The sequence below is a fragment of the Balaenoptera physalus genome (assembly GCF_965194825.1).
Source record: "Balaenoptera physalus genome assembly, chromosome: 12".
Taxonomy (NCBI): Eukaryota; Metazoa; Chordata; class Mammalia; order Artiodactyla; family Balaenopteridae; genus Balaenoptera; species Balaenoptera physalus.
The window spans coordinates 83,242,880-83,250,577 of NC_138897.1; the positions used below are offsets into that span (position 1 = coordinate 83,242,880).

The window sequence follows — 7,698 nt, forward strand, 5'->3', positions numbered from 1 at the left end:
ACCTGAATGACAAGATGCCATGTGGACGGTGAGTGGCCACATGGAGAAGCACTGAGGATGTCTTTCTGGACCTTCTAGCTCAGGCTGGCCACCGGGGGAAGGCAGTTAGTCAACCCAGCCAATAGCATGTAGAACAGGAGAACTGCCCAGCTGTGCCCTACCTGGATTCTTGGCCCTTACAATTATGAGAAATAGTAAACCTTTGTCATTTTCAGCCTTGAAGTTTTGAATAGGTTTATTACACAGCGATAGCTAAATGAAACATTGTCCCCTAGGAAAAAAAAATCCCAGATACACATCCATCCCCAACAGCTCCCACTTACTGAGCACCAACAAAGTTCCAGGCTCTGTGGTATGGGGTTTTTATACCTTATTTTATTTAAACCTAATTTTACTTAAACCTCACTGAAAAGCCAGTGAAGGAAGCTTTTATGCCCATTTCACAGATGAGAATAAAAGACACACAGAGAGAATGTGACTTGTCCAGTTTGCCTACCTAGCAAAGTGGTGGAACATGAACTTGAACCCAGAAAGCATGGCCCGCTCTTTCCATCACTAGATTGACTGCTCTTGCATGGGCGTGGGTCCTCAAGACCTGGGCTGAAAGTCTGAATCTGTAGGAAGATTCATCTGTTGAAGGCAGACAGCACTGAGCTAAGACTCACACTTTTTGGACAGTAATCCCCATGTCTCACACACTTCCATGGCTGTCCAAAGTCTCCCCAGACACTTGGATCCTCAGTCAGTAGAATTTGTCACATGGTGGTCAGGATACATAGAGATGGACCCCAAACTTCAGCTAGGAGGCCTGGCTTTCAGCTCCAGTTCTGCCACATGACCCTGGCCCATGTCTTCTGGACCCTGTATGCCTCTTTCTCCATCTGTAAAATGAGAACAGAATTTCCCAGACATTTCCAGATTTGTCATATCGGCAAACGACCAAATGTATTATACACTTGTTTTGTAAATCACCACACATTTGCAACTTAAATAAGTCTTGTCTAAAGCTACGAAATTTATTAAACTGAGGATTTAATGTGCTGGTCATAGGTTTTTTGAGTACACCTGAATATGTATATATTTTTAAAAAAAATCTATCTATTGCCACTGATATTCCTGCTATGTGCTGCTGTGGTGTGGGCGCTACTTTGGTGGCCTGGGGGTAGGTGGGCCAGGTGGTCTTAATGTTTTTGGCGAGGGCTAAGGCCTGGGCAAGGGAGTGGGTTCAGGCTCGGGTCCCACTAAACTGTCCAACTGTTACCCCTTAAACAAAGCTGCTCTTCGAGCCCTAACTTCTTCTGTGGGTGACGTGGAAGCTGAGGGCTTCTTATGGCATTACATCACCTCATTACAGAGTGGGAGGTTTCAGGTCACGGTGAGAGTCGGTATTGGGAAGAGGGCAGTAGGCAGGGAGGGGAAAAACAAACTGAGAAGAGAGTTCAGTTCCTCCAACTGGCTTGTAGGAAGTTTCTCTTCATCCTTCCTTCTAGAACAGTTTGGCAGTTTAAGTGTCCTGGGTCTGAGACTTGGCTGCCTGGAGATGGAGAAGGTCTAGCTTGAGATTGGTCTGCTGTTAATGGGGTGACCGTAGGTGGAGAAGTAGGCTGCTGGGACAGTTGTGTTTCATTTCCTCAGCCTCTGGCTGCGGTACTGGCACGTTACATTATGTCTCAGAGCCAGCTGTGTGGAGTAGAGAGAGCCTGGATAGAGAGAAAATAATAATGCCTAATAATAATAATAACGACCGCCATCAACATCATCATAGGTGACATTAATTGAGTGTCTCTACTCTTTTTTTTTTTTTTTAACATATACATGTCTCTATTCTTTTTCAAATTCTTTTCCCATTTAGGTTATTACAGAATACTGAACAGGCTTCCCTGTGTTATACAGTAGGTCCTTGTTGGTTATCTGTTTTAAATATAGCAGTGTGTACATGTCAATCCCAAACCAAACTCCCAATCTATCCCTCCCCGCTACGCTTCCCCTCTGGTAACCATAAGTTCATTTTCGAAGTCTGTGAGTCTGTTTCTGTTTTGTAAATAAGTTCATTTTTTTTTTTTTTTTTTTTAGATTCCACATGTAAGCGATATCATATATTTGTCTTTCTCTGTCTGACTCACTTCACTGAATATGATCATCTGCAGGTCCATCCATGCTGCTGCAAATGGCATGATTTCATTCTTTTTAATGGAGTGCCTCTACTCTTGACTTAACTCACCTGACTGATCCCCTCAACAACCCTGTATGAGACAGGTCCACTCTTCTCCCCATTCTACAGATGAGGAAACTAAGGTTTAAAGACATAAAGTCACTTCCTCAAGATTTCACACCTTGTAAGTGTCAGGGATGAGACGTAGCTGCAAGACATGACATGCCACAAGTCCCTTCCTCTCTCTGGACTTTGCTGGTCCATTCTGTAAAATGAGGGCTTTGGTCCAGATTGATGGTGGTTCAGGGATTTTATTTTTTATTTTTTATTTTTTAATTTTTTTTACTTTTTAAAGAGCTCCTGACTTATTTATTTACTTTATTTTTTTGGCTGTGTTGAGTCTTCGTTTCTATGCGAGGGCTTTCTCTAGTTGTGGCAAGTGGGGGCCGCTCTTCATCGTGGTGCGCGGGCCTCTCACTATCGCGGCCTCTCTTGTTGCGGGGCACAGGCTCCAGACGCGCAGGCTCAGTAGTTGTGGCTCACGGGCCTAGTTGCTCCGCGGCATGTGGGATCTTCCCAGACCAGGGCTCGAACCCGTGTCCCCTGCATTGGCAGGCAGATTCTCAACCACTGTGCCACCAGGGAAGCCCCCAGGGATTTTATTTTTTAATGGTAGACTCTTTATTCCAATGAAGCCTGATATGTAAATAAGGGGTAAGTGGGATTGCTGTGTTGATGCAGGGTGAAGGGGAGTGATTCAAAGTCATGCTCACAGAGCCCATGTTTGCTTCCCTGAGACACTTCCCCAGAACTTCCAGGATTCTACAGAACTTGTTCACAAACCAGCGAGACAAGGGCTTCACTCAAGTTGCTTTCTAGCTCTATTGTCGGATGTTTCTGAGAATCTAGTCCCTGGAAACCTCAGAGCTCTGTGGGTTAAGCAGTAGATCTTGGTGATGCTACCTGAGTTGGCAAAGGTCCTTTTTTTAAATAAATTTATGTATTTATTTATTTATTTTTGACTGTGCTGGGTCTTCGTTTCTGTGCGAGGGCTTTCTTTAGTTGCGGCAAGCGGGGACCACTCTTCGTCGCGGTGCGCGGGCCTCTCACTGTCGCGGCCTCTCTTGTTGCGGAGCACGGGCTCCAGACGCACAGGCTCAGTAGTTGTGGCTCACGGGCCCAGTTGCTCCGCGGCATGTGGGATCTTCCCAGACCAGGGCTCGAACCCGTGTCCCCTGCATTGGCAGGCAGATTCTCAACCACTGCGCCACCAGGGAAGCCCAGCAAAGGTCCTTGACTGCAGACTTATTCCATCATTCATTCCTGCTACAGGTCGGGCCCCTGTCTGCATACCTAGCCTGGTGTTGAGCAAAAGGGTTAGGAGACAAGAGATGCTCTTTCTGCCAATTCGGATTTTGTGTCTTTTGGGAAAGGGGATCGGGAAGGTGAAAACAAGTTCACGGGCAATTACAACGCCGAGTGACAAGCATGTTAACAGGAATGAGTACAGAGCATTGAGAGAAGGGGCTTTTATTTCAGACTCAGAGGTTAGGAAGCTTCCTGGCAGGAATAAAGGGGTGATAAAAAGAGCAAAGTGGGGTGGGGGACATGGGGCATGGAAGGGGTTTCAGGGGGAGGGAGACCCTTGATCGACGCTACGGAAGAGAGGGGCATTGAGGCGGGAAGTTAGTAATATGCACCTGGGAATGCAGGCAAGAGAGAGGGTGTCGGCACCCACAGCTATTTCTCTCTCTCTCTCTTTTTTTTTTGGCCTCTCTGCGCGACCTGCAGGATCTTAGTTTCCCAACCAGGGATTGAACCCGTTCCCCCTGCAGGAGAAGCTCGGAGTCCTAACCACTGGACCGCCAGGGCATTCCCAGCTCTCTCTCTTCTGACTTCCTCCAAAGCTGTCCTCCATCTCGGGCACAGCGATAAGTACAGAGGTGGGAGGCTGATGTTTGGCAGCCCCTTGGCTCTTGATTGAATACATTGCGAGAACCCAAAGAATAATGACCAAGACGCTCGGGTCTTGCTCTCTTAATGAAAACAAGAAATAGGAAATTGCTACCCACACTCACGGCAACCGGGACATTTTCAGATAGAGGAAGGAAGATGAGGTCGCTGGAGGAAGAGAAGTGGGAAACATGAAAGCACAGTATGTTTCGCTGCTGCGAAAAGCAGGCTTTCTGCAGGGCGTTGCCGGGAGGTGGGGAATGGGGAGAAGCTGGCCGGAACCCCTCAAACCTGTTCCCACCTGTTTCTCTTCCCATATAGGATTTTTGCCGCTGCCTCTGTGACCCGCCGGTTCACAGGTGGTTTTCTTGTATTCCCCTCTCCGGTGACACATCATTACAGAGAAATCGGTCTCGAAGCTCAGGGTAGGAGACCAGAAAGGCGAAGCTACAAGAAATCAGCCGCCCAAAGAGTGCCTTGTAAAAACCCAGCCGTTGGGACTTCCCCGATGGTCCAGTGGTTAAGACTCCACGCTTCCGATACAGTGGACGTGGGTTCGATCCCTGGTCGGGGAACTAAGATCCCGCATGCCACGCGACACGGCCAAAAGCAAAGAAACAAACAAACAAAAATGTCCAGTTGTTAAGTTTAAGTCCAGTGCCTGCCTACAAGGCTGCAGAGGGTCTGCCTGGGTGGCCACAGGGTCCTGGACACCAGTGTGGGCAGTGACAGCCTGTGCTTGGGTGTCAGAGGGAGCTAGCTGGCTTGTCCCACACTCTATTCTGGCCGAAATTCATTTACCACATCAGCTTTCTTTTGGTTTGCTTAGAATATTTTTTTCCCGATTTTGAATTTTCAACTTTTCTATTAATTTATACATGCCTTGGAAAAAGCACACAGCTGATCTTTAAAAAAATATAATCCATTCCCAAGGTCTCTGTCTTTTAACAGAAGAGTTTAATCCCATTATAATGAAGGGGATTACAGATTAGTTTGGACTTTATCTTCTAAGATTTCTACTTGTCATATTTTCATAATTTTCTTTTTGTCTTTGCTTCTTTCTTTCTCCTTTTTTTCATGTGGATTAGACAGGATTTTCTCTATCTCCTCCTCTCCATCAACCTTTCCCCCTCTCCTTGTTTAGAAGTTCTGTAGGTTCAATGTGTACATTCGATTCTTACTAAGCATTTGATCAATCACTATCATCATTATAATAATTCATCTAGCCTCGTCCTGAACAAAATGAAGCCCCAGAACTCTTAACCTCCAACCTTTACTCTTTTTGGCATTTATATTATTTTTGTCCCAGCCAGATTAGAGCTCCAACCCTACCCCCTTCTTTCTGTGTTACCTTGTAACTTCACCTCCCTGATTCTCAGATTCTTCCTGCAATCTTCCCTACAGGGTTGTTGGATGACCAGCTACGTAAGTGAAAAGGTTCCATCTGTGTGTTGGTCCTCAAATCTCCCGGAAGGTGGAGAAGTCAGAGCTATCTCAGTGACCTTGAAAGACCTTAGGTCCTTTCATTCTCCTGTCTTGTCCCTTCTTTATTTGGCTGCCTTTGCATATGATCTTTAGTTTTTATTTTTATTTAAAAAAATTTTTTGGCCGCGCCATAAGGCATGCAGGATCTTAGTTCCCCGACCAGGGATGGAAGCCGCACCCACTGCAGTGGAGGTGCAGAGTCTTAACCACTGGACTGCCAGGGAAGTCCTGATATCATCTTTATTTTATCATCAGCTGGACCTTACTCTGTGTCAAGGTGATGGAGTCTGATGGACTCACTGAAACTTAACTCCCCAGGTGCACAGACGTGCTGCCTTCTCTCTCTGCCTCTGTCCTTTTTCCTCTGCCTCTTTATACCCTTCTGGTTCTCTATCTCAAGCCCTGTGTCCAGGTGTGTCTCTCCCACTGCCTGCTTCCTTCCCCCTTGTCCCCTCTTTCTAGCATCAGGATTTCTGCCCTTGCTCCATCTTTCTCTCTGTGTCTCTATGTCCTTGTTTTTCTCGGTCTCTGTTTCTGTCCCTTCTCTCCATCTCTCGTCTGTGTCCGGGTCTCTTCTCCATCCTCTCTCGGCCTCATCCCGGCTCCGTCCGCATCTCTGCCTCTGTCTCCTCATTTTGGCCTCTCTCTTCCATCCACCTCTGTGAACCTGAGACAGACTCTGTCCTGCCTCTTCCTCTGTTGACCTCCCTCTGTTTTCCTTCCGCCTCTCTCTGTTTCTACCATTTTCTTTTTTTTTTTTAAATTAATTTTTATTGGAGTATAGTTGCTTTTGTTTCTGCCATTTTCTTTCCCCCCAGCTTCCTCCCTCTGGCATCTTCCTCTTCCTTGCCCAGGGCTCTGCTCCCCGCGTAGCGCTGGACCTCTGCTCTCTGCCCCTTGCCCACCTCCCCACCTCCACCTCCATCTCTGTCACTCCCTGTCTCACCGAAGGCTCTTTGCACATCAGGCCCAACCCCAGCCGGGGGTCTCTGGCCTCCAGGAAGCCAGCCAGAGACTGTGCAGTCTGCACCATAACTCAGGAACTCTGCCAGTAATCATTTCATTAAGCAGGAATGGCGTTCCCATTACCAGATAGCGGGTCTGCTTCTTCCCTACCAGGGCCCCCTCCCCGCCGCAAAGCCCCCTCACAACTTCCTGCTTGCAGCAGCCTCACAAGGCCTCATTCTAATCCTCCGACTTGTCTGTTTAGTGTCTTTGGAGAGGGGAAAGGAGCAGAAAAGTAGCTTGTCTTTTATTTTTATTTGCCCTCTTTTTTTTTCCCCTTCCTCCAGATATCCCCCTGGGGCACCGGCCTAGAACAGAGCAACAAATATTTACTAATTCCATTAACAGAAGAGGTTTTTTTTTTTTTTTTTTTCCAAGCAAATATCCGAGGCCCCAAGTTCATGGTGAGCCTCCTCCCCCATGTGGCCCCCCTCCCCCCTCCTCCCTGCACGCCCAGGACTTATATATAGTTCACTCAGTGCCATTTCCCCAATTTTTTCTGAAGTTCAAGACAAGTTGAAGGGTCAAAAAGGCAAAGGGTGTTTTAGAAGTTTAGCAGACAGCTTTTGGTACAAGCGAAAGAAAGAAAAGAGGGGCAGGAGAGAGGCAGAGAGAACAAGGAGGCAGGAATCTGGCTCACATTAAGCTGGAAAGTTCCAACCATTGATTTGCTCTGGAATTATGCCTTTTTTTTTTTTAAATCACAAAACATGGTTTATTCATGAGGTTTTTTTTTTTTTTTTTTTTAATAGCAACCAAAGTTGTACTTTGGTACCAAGATGGAGACCCAACTTTCCTTTTTCTTTGATCTTTCATGTAGGACTGGGAGAAAGGGGATGGGAAATGGAGATGAAGGATTCCCAAATCAGGGAGTCCTGAGAACACAGGATAATCTTCCAGCTAGGTCTATCCAATGTCTTTACCGTCCCTCTTAGGAAAAATCAAGCACATGCTTAGGGAGAGGAGATTTCTTAGAGGAAAAAGAGCCGGTTCTGTAAAGGCACCTCATGGCCACTGGTAAAGGAGAAAGGAGAAAATACTTACTAGCTCACACCGGCAAATGTCGTATAAGGAATGGGCTTAGTGATTGCATTAGCTTCCCA

At 46.7% G+C, this 7,698-nt stretch overlaps 1 long non-coding RNA gene across 1 annotated transcript; it reads left to right on the top strand.

Annotated features, from left to right (window-relative positions):
- The first annotated feature begins 288 nt into the window (after window positions 1-288).
- Window positions 289-7,346, top strand: LOC309639758. The gene is made up of 2 exons (XR_014251838.1): window positions 289-3,129; window positions 3,442-7,346. It is a non-coding gene; the product is annotated as an uncharacterized lncRNA (long non-coding RNA).
- Window positions 7,347-7,698: the final 352 nt, after the last annotated feature.